The following is a 24805-nucleotide window of genomic DNA, read 5'->3' as shown; positions in this document are numbered from 1 at the left end:
TGTATGCCATGGGTTCTCCAACCCTGTCCCTGCAACTACCCAGTGCTTAATTTGAGAAACCAAGTGAAATCTGTTTGGGAACATCGATAGTAACATGTTTGCACAACGAAACACATTTAATTAATAAACTGTTATTGACAGCCCCTCCCTCTGCTTGCTCGAGAAAGAAATGAAGAAGAGGTGTGGAGATGGAAATGCACAGTGGTGAGATTCTGTTGTTAATAAAGGTAATGGTCAGCCTAATTATTCTGAAAATATACAGCATTTCCTATTACCAGGCTATTCAAAATCAATACAAATTCACAATCATTTTAGGCCAACTCTGTAAGCCGCACTGCACGTTCTCTCCCAGACTCGTGGATAGAACGTTTGGCGCGTAGCACAAGGTAACCAGTCCATCCAGTACGCAAAATAATACAGTCCCCACTCAAAGGCGATTACTATAATTTTTGACATGCGGCAGGTTTTGTATTGTATAACTACACAATCGTTATATTAATTCTGTTTTTTTTTTCAGGCTTGGCCTCATACCGTATATAGGCATATGCATATGTATAAGCCCTAATATGCATATGTGTGTTTTGAATGAATCATCACCTTAGAAAGCGCTGTCCATGTCATTGTGTTAGGCTTTGAAACAACATCCACAACGACCATGTTTTCCACTCAGTTTCAACCTGCTGTTGAACTTCTTTTTTCAAATTGATCAATCACAGTGAGTTGAGTTTAAAAGCACATACTGTTTTGATGCTAAGTGTTGGATGTGATTTTCGATTGCAGTTGCATTGATATCAGAGTGGTTAGAGGGACAATAGAGCCCTGAGTACCGGCCTTTAGCGACCTGATGCTCGTTAGCGAGTTGGGTACCACCAAGCATGTCCAGAGTGCATACGAGGAGATTACGTGACTCAACGGTCTTGTGGAATTTTACTGGAGTCATGACTGCTGTTGTGGCAGTAAAATGGTCACTGCTACAGCCCTACGTGAATCCTTCTGTCCTTGCTGGTGTGTATAGTCCCCAGCGTATAGGAATACCTATGCATATGTGTGTGTGTCCCTATCCAGGGGAACTGTACGAAGTGTGACACCCGTGACGACCTGAAGGAGTACTCAAGCATCCTGTCGGCCATGAAGGTGCTGATGTTCACAGAGACAGAGAACTGGGAGATATCCAAACTACTGGCGGCCATCCTGCACATGGGCAAATTGCGCTACGAGGGTGAGCTGAGGTGGCCATTTTGGAAAGAGAGTGTTGATGCACAATACAATGACTTTCAATTTGGCACAGGAGCTAGACAGAGAAGACCAACTGTAGGGGGGAAAGGGCATATGTTCATGCACTGTTTGCTGCTCCCATAAGCAGGGCCCTAAAGTGTGACTAATTTGGTCGCATATGCAACAAAATATTTTGCTTGTTAGGCCAGGATTTTTATTTTGGGAGCGCTGTGCAATTATGGGAAAAAATCAGGAGATCAATGACCATAGCAATGAATGAATGACAGATCTTTTGCACGTTGTCATCACAAACCTGACGTTTTTAAAGAGACAGTGTACAATTTTAAATGTAATGCATCTCAATAGGAAAATAGTGTTTTTACACAATGTAGAAACCTAATATTCCACAAATTACTTTGTCATTTCAATGACAGGTATTCGTATCAACATTTTTACTTTTATAATAAGCTAATGTATTTATAGTGTTACATATTAGGTTCTAGGGCACAGCATGTGTTCCAAAAGTAGCTAGAATTCATTTAGGCCCCAAATATGCTGTATCTCAATGAATTCCAAAAATCTCCTTATATTGTGCGCATAAATTTGATATGGTGATCCTAACTTTTTAAAGTTGGGAGCGCCAGTGCCACCAATTAAAAATGTTAATTTGGATCCCTGCCCACAAGTGATTGAATGTGTTTTAATTAAAAGTGTTATTGACGATTACTTGTGGGAGCAGCAAACAGCGAGACGATATTACAGCTGAGGAACCAACACTGGCATGATTACACACTACATAGATCAGGGAAGGGCCTTTGATGGGGGAGGGAGCCTCAAAAAAAGTGAACCCAGTTGATTTGCGTACCTACGTGTATGCACCTCTTGACAGTTGAGAGAAATCTTTTAACTTTTAAAAGTTAATTTCGTTCCATTCTACACATTTTTCCATGGGGCAGAGAGGAACGTTTTCTGTTTTTACAGCTAATTTCCTGCAATTCTACAGATTTTGCCATGTTGTGGAGAGAAAATGTTGAAATTGCACCTTGTGTATTCTACTATTCTAACTTGCAAAAGTAAGTTGAGCCCCCGACTAATTCTTGTTTTTTTATGGATTTGAGGGCGTCCTCGGGCCGCCAGTTGCCCATCCCTGACATAGATAGTACAGTGTCTATCTAGAGAAGTGATGCCAAAGAGTCATTGGAATGTTTGTTAGTTGTTGAGCCCTGTCTTGTTCTCACTTCGTGAATTTTGCGAGAGGTTTATTGAGGGGTAGTCTCCCTAAACTGGCACCTGACTACACGTTAGCTATTGAGTTAGAAGTTATAAATGCACTTGGCAAAATTTCTTGGCTAATTGACTTGCTTTCCCCCTTTTATCCCCCTTTAAAACACATACACTCCAACAGCCCGTTGCTATGACAACCTGGATGCCTGCGTGGTGGTGCGATCTCCAGACCTGTCCACTGCCGCATCTCTGATGGAGGTGGGTAGTAGATTCTTACCTGTACATGGTCTCTATGTTGGGCTTGTACTGTAGACTGCGTCACTCTGTATGGTGTTTGTGTATTGTGTTGTTGTTGTACTCTACTACAGTATGTTGTTGTGTTGTTGTTGAGGTGGACCTTAAGGACGTGATGTCATGTCTAACCACTCGTACCCTGATCACCCGGGGCGAAAATGTGTCCACCCCCCTCAGCATGGAACAGGGCCTGGATGTCAGGGACGCCTTCGTCAAGGTCAGGACCCTCACATACAAATATACATACATACATGCGTGTGAACACGGACACCTTTTTTTATGAAAGTGAGGGGACACACACACTTCTAAATCTGATTCCTCACAGAAGGTCAAAGTTCCCTTCTGTCTAATGAAAGCTGTTCCTCCGAGAGCATCTACGACACCCACTCATGGTGTAAATGAACGTTGTCCCTCCTGTCCCAGGGTATCTATGGGAGGATGTTTGTGTGGATTGTGGACAAGATCAACGCGGCCATCTTCAGACCTCCGTCCTGTGAGAGTAAGATCATAAGGAGGTCCATTGGCCTGCTCGACATCTTTGGCTTCGAGAACTTCATTGTCAACAGGTGAGTCCTCTGACTGACCCAAGCTTTGGGGGTGTTGTAGCCATTTGGTTCAAATTCAAAAGTCTAAAAGCTTTGTTTTCTATTTAGGGGACGTTGTATATGGAACATGAAATGACATAATTGTTATGATTTCCATTCTCTAATGGAAAATTGGATGACAATGGTATGTGCCCGACTAAAGCCAGACAATATCGACAGCCTCTTTTGTTGATTTGTGCGGTTGACATGCTCACTGAATGGCTTTATACTCTAATGGCTGTCTAGGGACTGGCTCTCGCTACATTCCTTCCCTGTAGATTTGAGCAGCTGTGCATACATTTTGCCAGCGAGAATCACAGACATACACACAAATATCCACACACACACACCTGGACACATTTTATCATCAAAGTACGGATAGCCACACCCCTAAATTGATTGGCTGTTGAGTAACCGGCTATGTTTCTTGTTCCCTGAAGCTTTGAGCAGCTGTGCATCAACTTTGCCAATGAGAACCTGCAGCAGTTCTTTGTGAGGCATGTGTTCAAGCTGGAGCAGGAGGAGTACAACCTAGAGGACATCAACTGGCAGCACATCGAGTTCACTGACAACCAGGATGCCCTGGACATGATCGCCAATAAACCCATGAACATCATATCTCTCATAGACGAGGAGAGCAAGTTCCCCAAGGTACAGTACCATTTTGGCAATTTACCATTTTATGGAAATCGATATGCATATTTGTGTTTAGGTATTGTGAGAGGGGATGGACAGTTGGAGGAACTGAACATTTGTTATATAAAACTCTGTACCGAGGGACTGGTTTTTGTGACAAATTATCTAAGAGACATGCAGAGAGGATCCCCGTATTGCACACCAATACCATGGCGCAACAACTATGCCTTTGCCCCTGAGTGGGTTAAAAAAGTGCTATTGAATTGTTTTTGTTTGTGGTCCGAATTAGCACCCTAATCCTATGCCCCTTTATTATAATACTGTATATGCCATTTAGCAGCTGCTTTTACCCAAAGTAACTTAGTCATGCATGCATACAATTTACGTACTGGTGGTCCCGGGAATTGAACCCTCTATCTTGCCGTTGCAAGCGCCATGCTCTACCAACTAAGCTACAGCGGACCATATAGTGAATAGGGTATAATTTCAGACGCAGCCTAAATGTCTTTTCTCTGTTTGTGTTTTACAGGGAACAGAGTCCACCATGCTGTATAAACTCAACTCCCAGCACAAACTCAACACCAACTACCACCCCCCTAAGAACACCTACGAGACCCAGTTTGGCATCCAGCACTTTGCTGGGGTGGTCCACTACGAGACCAGAGGTAGGCCTATTGTAAGGCATTGGCTTCACACTCAACCCAATTCATTGCAATCCCATAATAAAGTCCCTGATGCTCCATGTAGTAGGACTTGGTTGGATTCTATAGGTAGGTTCATGGTCAGAAGACAAGGTATTGAACTCCAGCAAGTCTATTAGTTGTTCATATGCTCCATATCAAATCAACTCCTAGCCCCTACACCCTAGGCACTTGTGAAGATCAGAGAGGATATGCCATGTGTAAGCAATGTGGTAATGGCTCCACCTTGCTCTCTGATTTATTTACACCTATCATATCTCCACAAGTGCATGGTTAAGGGGCCGTGGCTAGGGGTTTGTTTGGGATTGGACGTGGCTGACTCCTGTGTGTTTCAGGCTTCCTGGAGAAGAATCGTGACAGCCTCCACACTGACATTATCCAGCTGGTCCACTCCTCCAAGAACAAGTTCATCAAGCAGATCTTCCAGGCTGACGTCACCATGGTGAGAGATGACGTGTCTGGTGGTCACATAGTGATGATGTTACGATGACACCCTGAATGTATTTTCCCTACTCACTCCACCAGGCTGTGTCCACGAAGCATAAGGGCGAAAGGCTTAGAGTAGGTCACGATGGTGGAATTCCAGAGAAGGTTTAGACTATATAAATACAATAACTAGAACGTGCCTCCCCATTCAAGTCAACAGGTCTGTAATGGGTGGACCGGTAGCCATTTTAAAAGCGTACCCCGTTGTTTTTCTATGGTTATGACATCTTTTGTGACCTATAGTTTGAAGTGTTCTGTCTCCCAGTGATGATGTCATCAAGCGATCACGCTCAATTCTTACTTTTCTTTACTATTCCTACTACTATTGTTTCCCTTAGCATTAGGGGAGCGGTGGTATTAGCCATGCCTATCTTCATCTCTTTCTCTCATTTTGTTCTGTCTGACCCCAGTTTCTGTGTGGCTATCTGCCGCCCACCACTCCTTCTCCGAAGGTAAACAACGGCCATTCCTTCTGTGGTAAAACAATTCTGTATGTAAACCCTGGATTGCTGATGCTATGCATTGGCCATTGAGAGGCTTTGAAGCAACCGGTTGGCCATGTTGGCACTCCCAAGTAGAAGCAGTCCTCCATAGGAACGAATGGAATTATACAGCATTTCAATTAAATGTTTCAAGAACGAAATAACATGTATTTAAGTATTTTTTTGTTGTAGTGGGGACAGTAACATTAGTAGTCATCTCCAAAATAAATAAAATAAGATATCATTTTTTTTTTAGCTTGCATATAATTTAAAAGTATGCATTAAGGTGTCTGTAATAGAATAAGTGTCAAAAACGAATCTAGACATTAATAAATGCATTTATATTGCTTCCAAAAACTATTTTTTACTATGGAAGAGGAGTACCAAGATGGCGACGCACCCTGTCAGTCATCCAGGGTTTATTCACATCCCTGGGTAAACCCAGATCTCACTGCTACCAACAAACCTTGTGTATCTTGTGTTTCTCCCAAAACTCCCCTCCAACCATCCATCCATCCATCCTCTGGAACTCAAACCTTTTTCTGTCCCTCTTTCTTTTCAGTCTTCACCCCAGTGGTACTAATATTAAAACAGTGATTCTCAAATATTTTTTTTCATCTGTGACCACGTAATTTGTCACTGTGACCTAGCAGGAACTGGCCACAACCCAGCAGGGGGTCCCAACCCACTATTTGAGAAATACTGTGATTTAGAGTTGTGTTTAGAGTTTACACCAGGGGTCTTCAACCTTTTCTTGCCCAGTGACCCCCTCCCAGTTAAACCGGTAACCCAGGGACCCCCATCATATGTTATCAAAAAACTAAATGTGCATGTCTTGTCTTATCAGATAATGGCAAGGAGATCAAGCCGTCCTTCAATAACTGACCTCTGTAAAATGGTACAGAATCAGCTTGATCCCCTCTGTCGCTTGGACCTTTTTTTTAATACTTTCAGTGGTATTGTTAACAAACACGCCCCCATTAAGAAAATGAGAATTAAAAACAGGTTCAGCCCCTGGTTCGACCGTGATCTGGCAGAGTTACTCCACCTCAAGAGTCCCATTTTGCGAAAAGCCCGGCACATGAATAGTCAGGCTGACTGGCTCTCGTTCAGGCAAAATGAGAAATAAGTGCGCTCAAGCTATCCGGAAGTCGATGTCCGTCCAACATTTCCTCATCTCCCACCCCTTCTGATGCGACTAGCCCCGATGCGCCTCCCTCTTTTTCACCTCTCCCTTCGGGCAGTCACTGAGTCCGAGGTGCTAAAGGAGCTCCTTAAATTTGACCTTAAAAAACATCTGTCTCAGATGGTTTAGATGCTTTCTTCTTTAAGGTTGCCACCCCTATCATTGCAGAGCCTATCTCTGACCTTTTTAACCTGTCTCTCCTCTCTGGGGAGGTTCCCATTGCTTGGAAGGCAGCCACTGTGGATCCTTTATTTAAAGCGGGAGATCAAGCTGATCTTAACTGTTATAGGCCAATTTCTATTTTGCCCTGTTTATCAAAAGTGTTGGAAAAACAAATAAATGATCAACTGACTGGCTTACTTGATGTCTGTAGTATTTTCTCTCTCTCTGGTATGAAATCTGATTTCCGCTCAGGTTATGGATGTGTCACTGCAACCTTAAAGGTCCTAAATGGTGTCACCATTGCCCTTGATTCTAAGCAATGTTGTGCTGCTATTCTTATTGACTTGGCCAAAGATTTTGATACGGTAGGCCATTCCATTCTTGTGGGCCGGCAAAGGAGTATTGGTGTCTCTGAGGGGTCTTTGGCCTGGTTGGCTAACTACCGCTCTCGAAGAGTGCAGTGTATAAAGTCAGAACATCTGCAGTCTTAGCCACTGCCTGTAACCAAGGGATTACCCCAGGGGTTGATCCTGGGCCACACGGCAGTAGGAAGCTCTCTCATCCATTTATATGCAGATGATAGTCTTATAATCAGCTGGCTCCTCCCTGGATTTTGTGTTAAACACTCTACAACAAAGCTTTCTTAGTGTCCAACAAGCTTTCTCTGACCTTAACCTTGTTCTGAACACCTCCAAAACAAAGGCCATGTGGTTTGGTAAGAATAATGCCCCTCTCCCCCACAGGTCTGATTACTACCTCTGAGGGTTTAGTGCTTGAGGTAGTCACCTCATACAAGGACTTGGGAGTATGGCTAGACTGAACTCTGTTTTTCTTTCAGCACATATCAAAGCTACAGGCTAAGGTTACATCTAGACTTGGTTTCCTCTATCGTAATCGCTCCTCTTCCACCCCAGCTGCCAAACTAACCCTGATTCAGATGACCATCCTACCCGTGCTAGATTACGGAGAAATAATTTATAGATTGTTAGGTAAGGATTCTCTAGAGCGGCTAGAAGTTCTCTACCATTCGGCCATCAGATTTGCCACCAATGCTCCTTATAGGACACATCCCTGCACTCTATATTCCTCTGTAAACTGGTCCTCTCTATATACCCGTCGCAAGACCCACTGGTTGATGCTTATTTATAAAACCCTCTTAGGCCTCACTCCCCCCTATCTGAGATATCTACTGCAGCCCTCATCCTCCACATACAACACCATTCTGCCAGTCACATTCTGTTAAATGTCCCCAAAGCACACACATCTCTTCAGTCAAAGACTCAATGATGGACACTCTTACTGACAGTTGTGGCTGCTTCGCGTGATTGTTGTCTCTACCTTCTTGCCTTTGTGCTGTTTTCTGTGCCCAACAATGTTTGTACCATGTTTTGTGCTGCTACCATGTTGTTGTCATGTGGTGTTGCTACCATGCTGTGTTGTCATGTGTTGCTGCTATGCTATGTTGTTGTCTTAGGTGTGTCTTTATGTAGTGTTGTGGTGTCTCTCTTGTCGTGATGTGTGTTTTGTCCTATATTTTTATTTTTAAGTCCCCGTCCCCGCAGGCCGTCATTGTGAATAATAATTTGTTCTTAACTGACTTGCCTAGTTAAATAAAGGTTAAAAAATAAAATCAACATTTTTAAAATGAATAGATTTGGTAGATAGTTTTTCATTATTTTTACCTCCCCACATTAAAATTGGAGGAGGAAGTGTAATCTCTGGCATAGCCTATTAGAAAGGTAACTCCAAACACATTTTCTCTAAGAGCAGCTGTTAGCTGGTTAAACAAAGGTTAGCATGTGTCGGCAAAAATGTATGTCCAAGTCAAAAAAGCTTACCAGCAGCCAGTGGCACTTGCCGCACTGGTAGCCTACTTGTGGGTGCTGTTGTTCAATTGTCATTTCAATTTGTGGTATACATATTGATTCTTGAAGAATATGACTTATACATGGCAATCCTTTCATCCATAGCTCGGTCTATGAATTTTAGAGTGGTTAAATTTTCCCAGCCCCATTCCCTCAGATTAGCAAACAAAGTGTCAGGGTCAGGTTGTTAAAATGACAAATACATTGCTCTGTGTGTGTGTGTGTGTGTTGCCAGGGTATGGAGACCAGGAAGCGAACCCCTACTCTGAGCAGCCAGTTCAAGCTTTCTCTGGAGCTGCTGATGAGAACCCTCAATGTATGTCAGCCTTTCTTTGTCCGCTGCATCAAACCCAACGAGCTCAAGAAACCCATGGTGAGTCCAACCTGACGAACACACTAGTGTGAAAGAGTGTGGGTGGGGGTGTATTTGCCTGTGTGTGTGCGTGCATGTGTGTGTACATGCCTGTGCGTGTGATTGTGTGTGTGATTGCGTGCCTGTGCCTGTGTGTGTGTGTGTCACGATGTTCGTGTACCATTCACTTACAGCTGTTCTCTTTAACTATGTTTGTGTGTCTGTCCATCTAGCTGTTTGACAGGGAGCTGTGTGTGCGTCAGCTGAGGTACTCTGGGATGATGGAGACCATTCGTATCAGACGCGCCGGTTACCCCATCAGATACACATTCGGAGAGTTCGTAGACCGTTACCGTGTCCTCATGCCCGGAGTCAAACCTGCCAACAGACAGGTTAGCAGAGCTGGGCCCTGTCCATTAGGCACCAAACGAGAAAGAAAAAAAAACAGACTGAAACGAGGGCCTCCTGGACTTTTCCAATAAGAAACGCTTGTTTTCTGTTCCAAAACGTTTTAGAACATCTGTTTTCTGTCCTAATGAACACAACCCTGCTGTCACTTTCGAATATATATTACTATGTTATGTTACTCTACTTCAGGATAGCTATTAGTTCAGAGAGGTGTCATTCATTCCCTGGTGTTTTCTCATAGGAGGACCTGAGAGGGACGTGTCAGAAGATAGTGGAGGCTGTTCTTGGACGAGATGACGACTGGGAGATTGGGAAGACCAAGATCTTTCTTAAGGTGACTAGATTTCATTGATTGTAAATCGACATACTATCATATTTGCACCTACATTATTACACATATTACGATAAAATAAACAGTGCACTCTCTATCTCGTTCACTCCCGCCTCCCATCGCTCTCTCTCTCCCTCTCCGTCTCAGGACCACCATGACATGCAGCTGGAGATAGACAGGGACAAGGCCATCACTGACAAGGCCATCCTCATCCAAAAGGCTGTACGAGGAATGAAGGAGAGGTGAGGAAGGAGGGAGGGGAGGGGGAGGCTGGAGGGGATAGAAAAAGGGGGAGAGGAAAGAGGAGGGGCAAGAGGGAGGGTGAGAAGGGGGAAAAGGGGACATGCGGGGGTGGTGGGGTGGGGATTCGGGGAAGGAGCCTCTTTAAGTTACTATCTTTGTTTTGTTTATCCATATTGTACTTAGGGACAACGTTTAACTTGTCCCTCATAGATCGAATTCAGATACCACCGTTGAATTGTCTGGATATTTCAATTCACAAATGTTGTGTTTGAGAGCTACAGTATTATATAATATGTTTCCATATGCACCTCTCCCCACCCCTCCCCCTGTGTGTTTTCCAGGACTAACTTCCTGAGGGTGAGGAGGTCAGTGACACTCATTCAGAAAATGTGGCGCGGCTATCGGTGCAGGAAGGACTACAGTGCGGTGAGTTCTTCTATACCCATGATTACTGACATTTCACAACCGTCCATTTCCTGGATGGTTCACTTGGACATATCCCTGGGCAGGAATGACATTTAGTCCCTTAATGAACATTCCTTAAAAGAACGTCCCACAGTTACTGAATTATGGGTTGTAGTTATGTTGCCATAACGTTATAGTTGTGTTATATTGGTGTAGTTATTTTGTTAGAATGTTATATTGGTGTTTGAGACTATTGTTGGTGTCTCCTCACCAGATGAGGGTCGGCTTCCTGCGCCTCCAAGCCCTCTATAGATCAAGAAAACTCTTTGTCACCTACCAATTGGCCAGGACTTGCGTCACTCAAATACAGGCCCGTTGCCGTGGTTTCATGGTGAGGCAGTCTTTTTGGAGGCAGCTGCATGCGGTGATCACCATCCAGGCATACGCCCGGGGCATGATCGCACGGAGGGTTACCCAGAGACTCAGGGCAGAGGTAAGATGCTACACTACTCATAGGCATAGCCCATACACACAGAGATAGCCACACAGACACAAAGCAAGGCAACAGGGCTAGAGTAAGGCAATTTAAATCTGATCAAATCAAACTGTATTTGTCACACGTGCCGAATATAACAAGTATAGACCTTACTGTGAAATGCTTACTTACAAGCCCTTATTAACCAACAGTGCAGTTCAAGAAGAGTTAAGAAAATATTTACCAAATAAACTAAAGTAAAAAATAATAAAAAGGAACACAATAACGAGGCTATAAACAGGGGGTACTGGTACAGAGTCAGTGTGCGGGGATACAGGTTAGTTGAGGTAATTTGTACATGTAGGTAGGGGTGAAGTGACTGTGCACAGATAAACAGTAAGTAGCAGCAGTGTACAAAACAAATGGGGGGGTGGGGGGGTGTCAATGTAAATAGTCCATTGGCCATTTGATTAATTGTTCAGCAGTCTTATGGCTTGGGGGTAGAAGCAGTTAAGGAGCCTTTTGTTCCTAGACTTGGCACTCCGGTGCCGCTTGCCATGAAGTAGCAGAGAGAACAGTCTATGACTTGAGAGACTGGAGTCTCTGACAATTTTATGGGCTTTCCTCTGACACCGCCTATTATATAGGTGCTGGATGGCAGGAAGCTTGGCCCACGTGATGTACTGGGCCGTACACACTACCCTCTGCAGCACCTTACGGTCAGATGCTGAGCAGTTGCCATACCAGGTAGTGATGCAACAGGTCAGGATGCTCTCGATGGTGCAGCTGTATAACTTTTTGAGATCTGGGGACCCATGCCAAATTTTTGCAGTCTCCTGAGGGGTTTTGTCGTGCCCTCTTCGAGTGTCTTGGTGTGTTTGAACCATGATGGTTTGTTGGTGATGTGGACCAAGCACCAAGGAACTTGAAACTCTCGACCCGCTCCACTACAACCCTGTCGATGTTAATGGGGGCCTGTTCGGCCCGCCCTTTCCTGTAGTCCACGATCAGCTCCTTTGACTTGCTCACATTGAGTGAGAGGTTGTTGTCCTGGCACCAGACTGCCAGTTCTCTGACCTCCTCCCTTTAGGCTGTCTCATCATTGTCGGTGTTCAGGCCAACCACTGTTGTGTCGTAAGCAAACTTAATGATGGTGTTGGAGTCGTGTTTGGCCACGCAGTTGTGGGTGAACAGGGAGTACAGGAAGGGACTAAGTACAAACCCATGAGTGGCCCCAGTGTTGAAGATCAGCGTGGCAGACATGTTGTTGCCTACCCTTACCACCAGGGGGCGGCCCGTCAGGAAGTCCAGGATCCAGTTGCAGAGGGGGGTGTTTAGTCCCAGGGTCCTTAGCTTAGTGATGCGCTTCGTGGGCACTATGGTGTTGAACGCTGAGCTGTAGTCAATGAACAGCATTCTCACATAGGTGTTGCTTTTTTCCAGGTGGGAAAGGGCATTGTGGTTGTGCGATTGAGATTGCGTCGTCTGTGGATCTTTTGAGGCGGTATGCAATCCGTCTGGCCCTGCGGCTTTGTGAATGTTGACCTGTTTAAAGGTCTTGCTCACATCAGCTACCGATAGCATTATCACACAGTCATCCAGAACAGCTGGTGCTCTTGTGCATGCTTCGGTGTTGCTTGCCTCGAAGCGAGCATAAAAGGCATTTCGCTCGTCTGGTAGGCTCGCGTCACTGGGCAGCTCGCGTCTGGGTTTACCTTTTGTAGTCCGTAATAGTTTTCAAGCCCTGCCACATCCGACGGGTGTCAGAGCCGGTGTAGTAGGATTCAATCTTAATCCTGTATTGAGGCTTTGCTTGTTTGATGGTTCGTCTGAGGGCATAGCGGGATTTCTTATAAGCATCCGGATTAGTGTCCCGCTCCTTGAAAGCGACAGTTCTTGCATTTAGCTCGATGCGGATGTTGCCTGTAATCCATGGCTTCTGTTTCGGATATGTCCATACGGTCACTGTGAGGACGACGTCATCGATGCACTTATTGATGAAGCTGATGACTGAGGTGGTATTCTCCTCAATGCCATTGGATGAATCCCGGGAACATATTCCAGTTTGTGCTAGCAAAACAGTCCTGTAGCGTAGCATCCGTGTCATTTGACCACTTCCGTATTGAGCGAGTCACTGGTACTTCCTGCTTTAGTTTTTTATGGTCAGATTTGCCAAATGGAGGGCGGGGGAGATCTTTGTATACATCTCTGTGTGTGGAGTAAAGGTGGTCTCAAGTTTTTTTCCCCTCTGGTTGCACATGTGACATGCTGGTAAAAATTTGGTAAAACTTATTTAAGTATGCCTGCATTAAAGTCCCCGGCCACTAGGAGTGCCACTTCTGGATAAGCCTTTTCTTGTTTGCTTATGGCCTTATAGAGTTGGTTGAGTGTGGTCTTAGTGCCAGCATCGGTTTATGGTGGTAAATAGACAGCTATGGATAATATAGAGGAGAATTCTCTTGGTAGATAGTGTGGTCTACAGCTTATCATAAGGTACTCTCCCTCAGGTGAGCAATACCTTGAGACTTCTTTAATATTAGACTTCGCGCACCAGCTGTTATTGCCAAAAAGACACACACCCCCACCCCTCGTCTTACCAGCTTCTAGAAACATTTAAGAACATTTATGAGAATTTGTAAGTGATTTAAACAACTCTCTCCCTCATTTCTCAGCACCGGCGGCGCCAAGAGGCAGAGGGCCAGCGTCTGGTCGAGGAGGAGCGCCTGAGGAACCAGATGACGGTGCGACGGGCGCGGGCCGAGGCCGAGAGGAGTCACAAGGAGCGCCTGGCTGAGCTGACCCGCCAGGAGGAGGAGAGGGAGATGGAGGCACGGGAGGAGGCACGACGAAAGAAGGAGATGGTGGAACAGGTTCCTAAAGCACCTTAATTGTTTACTTAGGGGCAAATCTTAACTTCCACTTTAGTCAAATTTTCCCTTAGTCATGAATTGATGTTAGGTCACAAATTTGACTTAAATGTAATGTTAAGATTTGTTCTATAAAGAGGTTATGTGGAGGTTTTCAATTATTTCAACCAGAAGTAGAGCTCACAAGCTAAAATAGCCTATTAATTAACCTATTCAATATTAATATTACCCAATATCTTGTCTTTAGTTTATCTGGTAAACTTTCATATCATACTCTGTTGACTTACGTTTTTATTATTAACATGATCAATGTATTACCCATTTTGGTTTTCTCTTCCTCACCTGCATATGCAATAGTCAGTCCCAGATCGGTTCATGCTGTCCAAGCTACACATCGAGTACCCTGTGTTATATGTTTGTTGTCTTTTGTTTTTACTCTGTGCCTATAACTCAACCTCAACCCAACAGGTGGAGCGGGAGAGGCAGCAGCCTGTGGACCACTCAGACATGGTGGACCAGATGTTTGGCTTCCTGGGGAACACAGGGGCACTGCCCAACCTGGAGGGACAGGGGCCGGCCGGCTTCGAGGTGAGATGGGGGGGGGGGGGGTTAGGGGCGGTGGTGGGAAGTATGGCAGTAGATACTGTCTGTGTAGGTACAGTGGTGTATGTGCAAGGGGTAGGGGTATAGATGTAAGGGGTATGGGTTTAGATGTAGGATGTGTGTGTCTGTGTGCCTTGATGTATATGTCTGTCTGTCTGTCTGTGCGTGGGTGGGTGGATGCACCTGCCTGTATCCCTGCCTACATGTGTGCCTCACTGGCGTAGCACACACACCCGCAGCCTCCGCAAAACTGCGCTATGCCACTGGTGTGCCTATGTGTGTGTGCACACATGTGCCTCTATGCATGCCTCTGTGTCTCTGTGTCTGTTTACATGGGTGTGTTGTAGGACCTGGAAGTGGCTCTGCGGGCCGAGGGGGAGGAGGAGGACTTAGACGAAGCTCTCCCTCTGCCTGACGACGAGGAAGAGGACCTGTCAGAGTACAAGTTCTCCAAGTTCGCCACCATGTACTTCCAGGGCACCACCACACACACATACGTGCGGCGCCCGCTCAAGCAGCCTCTGCTCTTCCATGAGGATGAGGGTGACCAGCTGGTGAGTTGACCTCTGACTTTTGACCTTTTACCAATCTTGTGTGTGTTCGCCATTGTGGTCCTACAGCTTTGCACATGAGCCCTGAGTCATGAGTGTCTAACTGAATATTACCTTAACCCCACTCAGGCTACCCCCCCACACACACAATCAATTTGAGATAATTTTGGCACGAAATTAAGAACATGCTAATACCTAATGGAACTTTTGTGTGTGGAGGAGGGGGGGGGGGGGGGGCACATACTCAAGTTAACATTTGGTGACTGCAGCCAGTTAAACCAAACCAAAGATGGCTGTCTGTCCAAATACTGCTTACTGGGTCAGGAAACCAATACAGTGCCTTACAAAATTATTCAGACCTCTTGGATTTCTTTGTAAAACATTTTATTGTGATACAAAGAGGGATTATAACATTTACATTTACATTTAAGTAATTTAGCAGACGCTCTTATCCAGAGCGACTTACAAATTGGTGCATTCACCTTATGACATCCAGTGGAACAGCCACTTTACAACAGTGCATCTAAATCTTTTAAAGGGGGGGGGGGGGGGGGTCAGAAGGATTACTTTATCCTATCCTAGGTATTCCTTAAAAAGGTGGGGTTTCAGGTGTCTCCGGAAGGTGGTGATTGACTCCGCTGTCCTGGCGTCGTGAGGGAGTTTGTTCCACCATTGGGGGGCCAGAGCAGCGAACAGTTTTGACTGGGCTGAGCGGGAACTGTACTTCCTCAGAGGTAGGGAGGCGAGCAGGCCAGAGGTGGATGAACGCAGTGCCCTTGTTTGGGTGTAGGGCCTGATCAGAGCCTGGAGGTACTGAGGTGCCGTTCCCCTCACAGCTCCGTAGGCAAGCACCATGGTCTTGTAGCGGATGCGAGCTTCAACTCGAAGCCAGTGGAGAGAGCGGAGGAGCGGGGTGACGTGAGAGAACTTGGGAAGGTTGAACACCAGACGGGCTGCGGCGTTCTGGATGAGTTGTAGGGGTTTAATGGCACAGGCAGGGAGCCCAGCCAACAGCGAGTTGCAGTAATCCAGACGGGAGATGACAAGTGCCTGGATTAGGACCTGCGCCGCTTCCTGTGTGAGGCAGGGTCGTACTCTGCGGATGTTGTAGAGCATGAACCTACAGGAACGGGCCACCGCCTTGATGTTAGTTGAGAACGACAGGGTGTTGTCCAGGATCACGCCAAGGTTCTTAGCGCTCTGGGAGGAGGACACAATGGAGTTGTCAACCGTGATGGCGAGATCATGGAACGGGCAGTCCTTCCCCGGGAGGAAGAGCAGCTCCGTCTTGCCGAGGTTCAGCTTGAGGTGGTGATCCGTCATCCACACTGATATGTCTGCCAGACATGCAGAGATGCGATTCGCCACCTGGTCATCAGAAGGGGGAAAGGAGAAGATTAATTGTGTGTCGTCTGCATAGCAATGATAGGAGAGACCATGTGAGGTTATGACAGAGCCAAGTGACTTGGTGTATAGCGAGAATAGGAGAGGGCCTAGAACAGAGCCCTGGGGGGCACCAGTGGTGAGAGCGCGTGGTGAGGAGACAGATTCTCGCCACGCCACCTGGTAGGAGCGACCTGTCAGGTAGGACGCAATCCAAGCGTGGGCCGCGCCGGAGATGCCCAACTCGGAGAGGGTGGAGAGGAGGATCTGATGGTTCACAGTGTCGAAGGCAGCCGATAGGTCTAGAAGGATGAGAGCAGAGGAGAGAGAGTTAGCTTTAGCAGTGCGGAGCGCCTCCGTGATACAGAGAAGAGCAGTCTCAGTTGAATGACTAGTCTTGAAACCTGACTGATTTGGATCAAGAAGGTCATTCTGAGAGAGATAGCAGGAGAGCTGGCCAAGGACGGCACGTTCAAGAGTTTTGGAGAGAAAAGAAAGAAGGGATACTGGTCTGTAGTTGACATCGGAGGGATCGAGTTGACATCGGAGGGATCGAGTGTAGGTTTTTTCAGAAGGGGTGCAACTCTCGCTCTCTTGAAGACGGAAGGGACGTAGCCAGCGGTCAGGGATGAGTTGATGAGCGAGGTGAGGTAAGGGAAATCCGGAAATGGTCTGGAGAAGAGAGGAGGGGATAGGGTCAAGCGGGCAGGTTGTTGGGCGGCCGGCCGTCACAAGACGCGAGATTTCATCTGGAGAGAGAGGGGAGAAAGAGGTCAGAGCACAGGGTAGGGCAGTGTGAGCAGAACCAGCGATGTCGTTTGACTTAGCAAACGAGGATCGGATGTCGTCGACCTTCTTTTCAAAATGGTTGACGAAGTCATCTGCAGAGAGGGGGGAGGGGGGGGGGGGGGGAGGAGGATTCAGGAGGGAGGAGAAGGTGGCAAAGAGCTTCCTAGGGTTAGAGGCAGATGCTTGGAATTTAGAGTGGTAGAAAGTGGCTTTAGCAGCAGAGACAGAAGAGGAAAATGTAGAGAGGAGGGAGTGAAAGGATGCCAGGTCCGCAGGGAGGCGAGTTTTTCTCCATTTCCGCTCGGCTGCCCGGAGCCCTGTTCTGTGAGCTCGCAATGAGTCGTCGAGCCACGGAGCGGGAGGGGAGGACCGAGCCGGCCTGGAGGATAGGGGACATAGAGAGTCAAAGGATGCAGAAAGGGAGGAGAGGAGGGTTGAGGAGGCAGAATCAGGAGATAGGTTGGAGAAGGTTTGAGCAGAGGGTTTGAGAGATGATATGATGGAAGAGGAGAGAGTAGCGGGGGAGAGAGAGCGAAGGTTGGGACGGCGCGATACCATCCGAGTAGGGGCAGTGTGGGAAGTGTTGGATGAGAGCGAGAGGGAAAAGGATACAAGGTAGTGGTCGGAGACTTGGAGGGGAGTTGCAATGTGGCTAGTGGAAGAACAGCATCTAGTAAAGATGAGGTCAAGCGTATTGCCTGCCTTGTGAGTAGGGGGGGAAGGTGAGAGGGTGAGGTCAAAAGAGGAGAGGAGTGGAAAGAAGGAGGCAGAGAGGAATGAGTCAAAGGTAGACGTGGGGAGGTTAAAGTCGCCCAGAACTGTGAGAGGTGAGCCGTCCTCAGGAAAGGAGCTTATCAAGGCATCAAGCTCATTGATGAACTCTCCGAGGGAACCTGGAGGGCGATAAATGATAAGGATGTTAAGCTTGAAAGGGCTGGTAACTGTGACAGCATGGAATTCAAAGGAGGCGATAGACAGATGGGTAAGGGGAGAAAGAGAGAATGACCACTTGGGAGAGATGAGGATCCCGGTGCCACCACCCCGCTGACCAGCTGCTCTCGGGGTGTGCGAGAACACGTGGGCGGACGAAGAGAGAGCAGTAGGAGTAGCAGTGTTATCTGTGGTGATCCATGTTTCCGTCAGTGCCAAGAAGTCGAGGGACTGGAGGGAGGCATAGGCTGAGATGAACTCTGCCTTGTTGGCCGCAGATCGGCAGTTCCAGAGGCTACCAGAGACCTGGAACTCCACGTGGGTCGTGCGCGCTGGGACCACCAGATTAGGGTGGCCGCGGCCACGCGGTGTGAAGCGTTTGTATGGTCTGTGCAGAGAGGAGAGAACAGGGATAGACAGACACATAGTTGACAGGCTACAGGAGAGGCTACGCTAATGCAAAGGAGGTTGGAATGACAAGTGGACTACACGTCTCGAATGTTCAGAAAGTTAAGCTTACGTAGCAAGAATCTTATTGACTAAAATGATTAAAATGATACAGTACTGCTGAAGTAGGCTAGTTGGCAGTGGCTGCGTTGTGTTGACACTACACTAATCAAGTCGTTCCTTTGAGTGTAATAGTTTCTACAGTGCTGCTACAGGGCTGCTATTCGGTGGCTAGCTGGCTAGCTAGCAGTGTTGATTACGTTACGTTGCGTTAAAAGAACGACAATAGCTGGCTAGCTAACCTAGAAAATCGCTCTAGACTACACAATTATCTTTGATACAAAGACGGCTATGTAGCTAGCTATGTAGCTAGCTACGATCAAACAAATCAAACCGTTGTAATGAAATGAAATGAAATGAAAATGTGATACTACCTGTGGAGCGAAGCGGAATGCGACCGGGTTGTTGAGTGCGGAAGTTCTATTCGGTAGACGTTGGCTAGCTGTTGGCTAGCTAGCAGTGTTTCCTACGTTAAGGACGACAAATAGCTGGCTAGCTAACCTCGGTAAATTAAGATAATCACTCTAAAACTACACACTCTGAACTACCCAATTATCTTGGATACGAAGACAGCAAAGACAACTATGTAGCTAGCTAACACTACACTAATCAAGTCGTTCCGTTGAGTGTAATAGTTTCTACAGTGCTGCTATTCGGTAGACGGTGGACGTTTGCTAGCTGGCTAGCTGGCTAGCTGCTGGGCAGATAGCAGTGTAGACTGCGTTAGGACGACGAAATACGATAATTACGCAATTATCTTTGATACAAAGACGGCTATGTAGCTAGCTAAGAAGAAGTTGCTAAGATTAGACAAATCAAACCGTTGTACTATAATGAAATGTAATGAAAAGTTATACTACTATTCAATAGACGGTGGACGTTTGCTAGCTGGCTAGCTGGCTAGCTGCTGGGCAGATAGCAGTGTGGACTACGATAGGACGACGAAATACGATAATTACGCAATTATCTTTGATACAAAGACGGCTATGTAGCTAGCTAAGAAGAAATTGCTAAGGTTAGACAAATCAAACCGTTGTACTATAATGAAATGTAATGAAATGTAATGAAAAGTTTTACTACCTGCGGAGCGAATGCGAATGCGACCGCTCGCTCCAAACCGGATGTTTCAAAATGGATTTAATGGATTTAATTGTAATTTTATTGTCAACAATCAACACAAAATACTCTGTCAAAGTGGAAGTTAAATAAAAAAATATAAAACTAAAATATAGTCGTTGCGTAAGTATTCAGCCCAAATGGCTACAGAGTTCAATGGCTGTAATGGGAGAACTGAGGATGGATCAACAACATTGTAGTGTCTCCACAATAATGACCTAAATGACGGAGTGAAAACAAAAAAACAAATATACAGAATACTAATATTTGAAAACATGCAACAAAGCACTAACTAACTGCTTCCTTATTTTCGAGCATGGTGGTGTCTGCATTATGTTATGGGTATGCTTGACATCAGCAGATACTGGGTAGTCAGGATGAAAAGAAACGGGATGGAGCTAAGCACAGGCAAAATCCTAGAGGAAAACCTGCTTCAGTCGGCTTTACACCAGAGACTAAGAGAGGAATTCACCTTTCAGCAGGACAATAACCTCCAACACAAGGCCAAACTTACACTGGAGTTGCTAACGCCAAACTTACACTGGAGTTGCTTACCAAGAAGACGGTGAATGTTCCTGAGTGGCCAATTTACAGTTGTGACTTTAATCTGCTTGAAAATCTATGGCAAGACTTGAAAATTGCTATCTATCCATGATCACCAACATCTTGACAGAGCTTGAAGAATTGTGAAAATAATAATGGGCAAATATTGCACAATGCAGATGTGCAAAGCTCTTATAGACTTACCCAAGAAGACAGCTGTAATCGTTGCCAAAGGTGTTACTAGCATGTATTGACTCAGGGAGCAAAATACTGTACTTATGCAATGACTATATTTTAGTTATTTAATTTGTGCTTATCTTTTTATATATATATGTATGTGTGTGTGTGTGTGTGCGTGTGTGTGTGTGTGTGTGTGTGTGTGTGTGTGTGTGTGTGTGTGTGTGTGTGTGTGTGTGTATATAATATATATGTGTGTGTGTATATATATAAATACATACATATATATATATATATATATATATATGTGTGTGTATATACAGTGGGGAGAACAAGTATTTGATACACTGCCGATTTTGCAGGTTTTCCAACTTACAAAGCATGTAGAGGTCTGCAATTTTTATCATAGGTACACTTCAACTGTGAGCGACGGAATCGAAAACAAAAATCCAGAAAATCACATTGTATGATTTTTAAGAAATTGTGAAAAAAGTCAGGGGGTTTTGAAAACTTTACGAATGCACTGTATGAATGTATATATATATGATTTTTAAGTAATTAATTTGCTTAATAAAATGCAAATGAATTACTTAAAAATCATATATATATACATTCATACAGTGCATTCGTAAAGTTTTCAAACCCCCCTGACTTTTTTCACAATTTCTTACGTTGCAGCCTTATACTAAAATGTATCAAATAGTTTTTTTCCTCATCAATCTACACACAATATCCCATAATGACAAAGCAAAAACAGGTTTTTAGATTTTTTTGCAAATGTATACAAAAATAAAAAATCACATTTACATAAGTATCCAGACCCTTTACTCAGTACTTTGTTAAAGCACCATTGGCCGCGATTACAGCCTCAAGTCTTCTTGGGTATAATGCTGCAAGCTTGGCACACCTGCATTTGGAGAATTTATCCCATTCTTCTCAACAGATCCTTTCTGTCAGGTTGGATGGGGAGCGTAGCTGCACATCTATTTTCAGGTCTCTCCACAGATGTTCGATAAGGTTCAAGTCCGAGCTCTGGCTGGGCCACTCAAGGACAATAAGAGACTTGTCCAGATGCCACTCCTGCATTGTCTTGGCTGTGTGTTTAGGGTCGTTGTTTTGTTGGAAGGTAATCCTTCCCTCCAGTCTGTGGTCCTGAGCGCTCTGGAGCAGGTTTTCATCAAGGATCTCTCTGTACTTTGCTCCATTCATCTTTCCCTCGATCCTGGTCCCTGCCGCTGAAAAACATCCCTACAGCATGATGCTGCCACCACCATCGCTTCACTGTAGGGATGGTGCCAGGTTTCCTCCGGATGTGACTCTTGGCATTCAGGCCAGAGTTCAATCTTGGTTTCATCAGACCAGAGAGTATTTAGGTACCTTTTGGCAAACTCCAAGCGGGCTGTCATGTGCCTTTTACTGAGGATTGGTTTCCTTCTGACATCCCTATCATGAAGGCCTGATTGGTGGAGTGCTGCAAAAATGGTTGTCCTTCTGGAAGGTTCTCCCATCTCCACGGATGAACTCTGGAGCTCTGTCAGAGTGACCATCGGGTTCTTGGTCACCTCCCTGACCAAGGTCCTTCTCCTACAATTGCTCAGTTTGGCCGAGTGGCCAAACTTCTTCCATTTAAGAAAGATGGAGGCCACTGTGTTCTTGGGGACCTTTGATGCTGCAGAAATGTTTTTGGTACCCTTCCCAAGATCTGTGCCTAGACACAATCCTGTCTCTGAGCTCTACGGACAATTCCTTCGACCTCGTGGCTTGTTTTTTTCTCTGACATGCACTGTCAACTGTGGGACCTTATATAGACAGGTGTGTGCCTTTCCAAATCATGTCCAATCAATTGAATTTACCACAGGTGGACTCCAATCAATTTGTAGAAACATCTCAAGGATGATCAATGGAAACAGGATGCACCTGAACTAAAATGCTAGTTTCATAGCAAAGGGTCTGAATACTTATGTAAATAAAATAAAAATAGTTCTGTTTAAAAAATATCAACATTTATCAAAAATGTCAGAAACTGTTTTCGCTTTGTTATTATGGGGTATTGTGTGTAGAGTGATGAGCAAAAACATGAATTTAATCCATATTAGAATAAGGCTGTAACGTAACAAAATGTGTAAAAAGGGAAGGGGTCTAAATACTGTACTTTCCGAATGCACTATAATTTAGCAATTTGGCCAAACAATCTCTTGAAAACCAATCCCAATCCCCCCCATCCCCCAGGCAGCGCTGGCGGTGTGGATCACGGTGCTGAGGTTCATGGGGGACCTGCCTGAACCGAAGTACCACATCGCCATCAGTGACGGCTCAGAGAAGATCCCCGTCATGACCAAGATCTACGAGACCCTGAGCAAGAGGACCTACAAGAGAGAGCTGCAGGAGCTCCAGACTGTGGAGGCAGAGGTGAGGGTGAGCTCCGAAGTGAAGCCTCCCCTAGGTACAGATTCAGGATCAGCTTCCCCTCTGCTAAACATAGTTGAGACAGGGGATAGAATGTGGGTGGGAAGAGTGGGGGAGGGGGTAAAGGAAAGATAAATGAGTGAGAAGAAGAGAGAGAGTGGGTTGGAGTAGAGTGGGAAGAGAAGGGATGAAAGGGAGGATGTGAGCTAATGTGGGGTTGAGGAGTTGGAGGAGGTGTGCAAAAAGGTGTTTGTGATTTTTTTTTTTTTGCCCAAATTTGAATGTCGTGAAAATTCTGTGCAACTTCCAGCGCGCGTTTACTGTGAACACTAAGGTTGTACCCGCTTTAAGTTACAATTTTAACAGTGGCCAAGTAGACTACTGTGGCTATTTGATCATACTGCAGGCCTACCAGAGGGGCCTTCCATCAGAAACAATGGAGAAAATGCAGCCCATTAAATTTTAACATGGAAATAGCTGTTCTATCATTCAGCCTTCAGTAGCATCCAAAGTGTGATTTTCAATATAGGTCTACATTCCATGAGGCCTGTATTAAACACAGGGCTTGACATTAACCTGTTTATCCACTTGTCCTTCAGACAAGGAGGTAACTGAAAATGTTGTTCAAATTAAATGTTATTTGTCACATGCGCCGAATACAGGTGTAGACCTTACCATGAAATGCTTACTTACAAACCCTTAACCAACAATGCAGTTCAAGAAATAGAGTTAAGAAAATATTTCTTAAATAAACTAAAGTAAAAAATAAGATAAAAAGTAACACAATAAAATAACAATAACGAGGCTATATGTGGGGGGTACCGGTACCGAGTCAATGTGCGGGGGTACAGGTTAGTCGAGATAATTTGTACATGTAGGCAGGGATAGAGTGATTATACATGGGGGGGGGGGGGTGGGGGGGGTGTCAATGTAAATAGTCCGGGTGGCCATTTGATGAATTGTTCAGCAGTCTTATGGCTTGGTGGTAGAAGCTGTTAAGAAGCCTTTTGGACCTAGACTTGGCACTCCGGTACCGCTTGCTGTGCGGTAGCAGAAAGAACAGTATATGACTTGGGTGACTGCGATCTTTTAAAATGTTCTGAGCTCTCCTCTGATACTGCCTAGTAGGCAGGTCCTGGATGGCAGGAAGCTTGGCCCAAGTGATGTACTGGGCCATACGCACTACCCTCTGTAGCGCCTTACGGTTGGTTGCCGAGCAGTTGCCATACCAGGCGGTGATGCAACAGGTCAGGATGCTCTCAATGGTGCAGTTGTTGAACCTTTTGAGGATATGGGGACCCATGCCAAATCTTTTCAGTCTGCTGAGGGGGAAACGGTGTTGTCGTGCCCTCTTCACAACTGTCTTGGTGTGTTTGGACCATGATAGTTTGTTGGTGATGTGGACATCAAGGAACTTTAAACTCTCGACCCGCTCCGCTGTTGGGTTATTTGATACAAGAAACCACTTTGCAAAATAAAATGCATTATTATTCCCATACCATTATTACAGAGAATCAGACAAATTATGCTACTATGCGGCCTATTGGCTACTTAGCTTATTCAAGCCTGTCTCAAAATACAACACTGCCACCTTTAAGAGAAAAAAAAGATGTTTACCTGACTTGCTTTTCAAAGATGTCTAGAAATGTATACGTTTTGTCCTCTTGTAGGAAGCAATCACTCCCCCATTGCTGACTACAAATGATCTACAACTGGGCTAATAACTCACTAACTAGCAAAGTATATGAACAAAATGTGCATATAGACCTACTGCAGCTCTGATTGTTTAGGCCGCACTGGTCTGTATAGAGTACGTGCTGAGTAGTGCATGTCAATGCAATAGAATCCAACTCCGATGCTCTCTGCCTACAACAAATCTCTTGC

General features: G+C 45.4%; 1 pseudogene; it reads left to right on the top strand.

Annotated features, from left to right (window-relative positions):
- LOC129819878 (unconventional myosin-VIIa-like) overlaps positions 1 to 24805 on the top strand; it is an 87728-nt pseudogene that overhangs the window by 28825 nt on the left and 34098 nt on the right.

The sequence above is a fragment of the Salvelinus fontinalis genome, chromosome 2 (genome assembly GCF_029448725.1).
Source record: "Salvelinus fontinalis isolate EN_2023a chromosome 2, ASM2944872v1, whole genome shotgun sequence".
Classification (NCBI taxonomy): domain Eukaryota; kingdom Metazoa; phylum Chordata; class Actinopteri; order Salmoniformes; family Salmonidae; genus Salvelinus; species Salvelinus fontinalis.
Note: the sequence above shows the minus strand (reverse complement) of the source record. Positions and strands in the feature narration are given on the sequence as shown.